The sequence below is a fragment of the Microtus oregoni genome, unplaced genomic scaffold (assembly GCF_018167655.1).
Source record: "Microtus oregoni isolate MIOR12 unplaced genomic scaffold, Mior012 000037F_ref0000500, whole genome shotgun sequence".
NCBI classification, from domain to species: Eukaryota; Metazoa; Chordata; class Mammalia; order Rodentia; family Cricetidae; genus Microtus; species Microtus oregoni.
Window position 1 is genome coordinate 2,617,476 of NW_024543096.1, and position 2,525 is coordinate 2,620,000.

Genomic DNA, 2,525 nt, shown 5'->3' on the forward strand with positions numbered 1-2,525 from the left:
ATCAATTTTCATGTCGATGTAAAGTGTGCCTTAATTTACTTCCTGCCATCAAGGTGTGTACAATGTAAGTTGTAATCAATGAAAAGCCCTGCGAAAGGGTTTTCTACAAGTCACGAGTCTAATTTTCATTTTCAGAATTCAGGTTGTATACACGAAGCAGTTCTTGTGACTAGACACTCCGCTTGCTGGAAAGTGATATTGACTATTCTCTCAGCGTTTATTTCAAAGTGGATAAAAGGTCCCTTTTCATGGAATTGTCTTTGATATTGTAAATGCATTTTCTGTTGAGGAAAGGGCAGGTAAGCTCTTAGAAGTCAGGCTGATTTCGTAGGCATACTCATTTTAGGAATGTCTTTTTAAACAAATTGGGCAGGACGCCTTGTATTTCTTCTTTTTCCTTTTGCATAGCTACATCTTTAACCAGAATTCTGTGCACTCATCCTTTCTAAGCATGCTCAGGAATGAGGTGGTAGACCTCCACGGAGTGGTTCAGCCTGCAGGAAGTGGTTTGAGGGTCACTCAGTAGTTGGTGTTCTCCCTTGGTGTCCACAAGGATCTTGGGCTGCCCCGTAGTCTGGGGAAATGTTTCTGTTGGAAGAGATACTGTTCAGAAGACTTGAGAGAACCATGGTCTAGGTTGCTGTGATCGCTAAATGTACTGCCTGACTCCCTCTGAGCTCCGTTTTTTGGGTCTTCTTATTAAATTTATATTTTTTTTATTCATCTTTTTTTTTCCAGGTAATTTAAAGGCTGTGTTTCTCTTTCGCTAAACAAAACCGGACAGGAGTGTGTTGTAATTATTTGCCCTATAATGAAACCATTTTAAGAAAGTATGAAAGTGATTCTTTATTGCTTAAGGAAAAGCCATACTTTGTAAGTCTTAGTTTCCTAAGTGATGGTGAAAAGTTGATTTAATATTTTTTTCTATTTAATTGTTGGCATACTTTCGAAACTGCCTCAATAATTTTTATTAAGCTCTCTTAAGAACTTTGTACTTTTCAACTATCAACATTTTAAATGTTTTCAAGTTAGGTAAAATAAAAACTAGGAAGTGTCTCGTATGCCCTATTTATAGTCCATCTCTTGAGGATTGTTTTCTTTAATATACAATCTATTCAAGTGTATACACATAAGCTTAGCTCAGCTACACACTCATGTACACACTCACACATACTCACACACGGGCTCATACTCACACATACGCACACTCACACAGTCTCTCTCTCTCACACACTTCCTTTCTAGTGTTCTGAGAATGGTCAGAGCACAAGGCAGCAATCTTTCCCTGAATGCTTCCTTATGTGAAGTTGATTCTTTCTTAGTTTTGTCCTTGCCAATTTTAAATTTCTTGCCAGAAAAGAAGTCTATTTTTAACATTTTGGGGGTCTTATCCTTCCTTTCAAACCTAGCAGGCACATTCTGTAGAGTGAAAGAAAGCTGATAGGGTGCACTTACAAGTCAGGATCCTCGGGATTTGCAATTTCTGGGGAATCAAAGCTATGAATGAGGAAGGCCAATTAGAAATACTTAAAGGATCATTTGTCACCACTTTAATCTTCATGTATTTTTAAATCATCATTTTCTTTGACTAAAATTATTAGAATCTTTGTCATATTCTTCTCAGGGCCAAATGGAAATGATGATGTTCATTTTCCATGCTCTGTATTTTGGAGTATTTTAATATGTCACACTAGATTATAGGTGGTAGGTGGTGACTGTTTTAATAGAGGAATTTTAGCTTATGGCATATTCAGCATCACGTCGTCTCAATGTCATGTCTCTGATTAATGTTGCACTTCATATACAAATGAAGACTGAGGGATTTATACTGTTACTTAAGAGCATTTGTTTAATTCAGAGATTAATATATCATCTTCAACCCTGAAACAAAGGCCCTCTGAAACTTTAACCCAAAAAATTGGACACGGCCTACTAGCCCAAAAAGAACATGTCGCCAATTCTCTCCATGTTTATTTAAATATTTTGCTCTAAAGGAAGCAATCATTCCTTTATACTTCTTTAAATTTAGTATTGACATTTTTATTTTGGGAAAGGAGGTCTTTTTTTTTTTTTAACATGGATACAGGAAAAGAAAACTCTCCAATAAAAATATTGTCTAAAAAGTTTGTTTTGTTTGCATGATTTACTAAATATGTACAATTTCAATTCACAGCGAAGGTAACAAAGATTTAAACAGCCAACATCACAAATGTCTCAAGTTCTAAAAAAAAAAAAGTTCACTGTGCACAGTTTGACAATTGAATTGAATAAAAACCAAAGCTAAGCCTTCAGTATGAATCTTTTTCATGATGGGCACGAGCCATGTGTTTTCTTTGTCTTGGTTTCACGATGCATATTCAGTGACTAAAAGCCCCTTCCCATTTTTAGTATATTAGGTTATGTCGGTATACTGAAGAGAGGCATTAGCAGCCTCTTGGTTCACCAATACAGTCTGTGATGTGTTCACATATATAATGTAATATTTATTAATATATAAAATGATCACGAGTTATCTGTGACTTTTT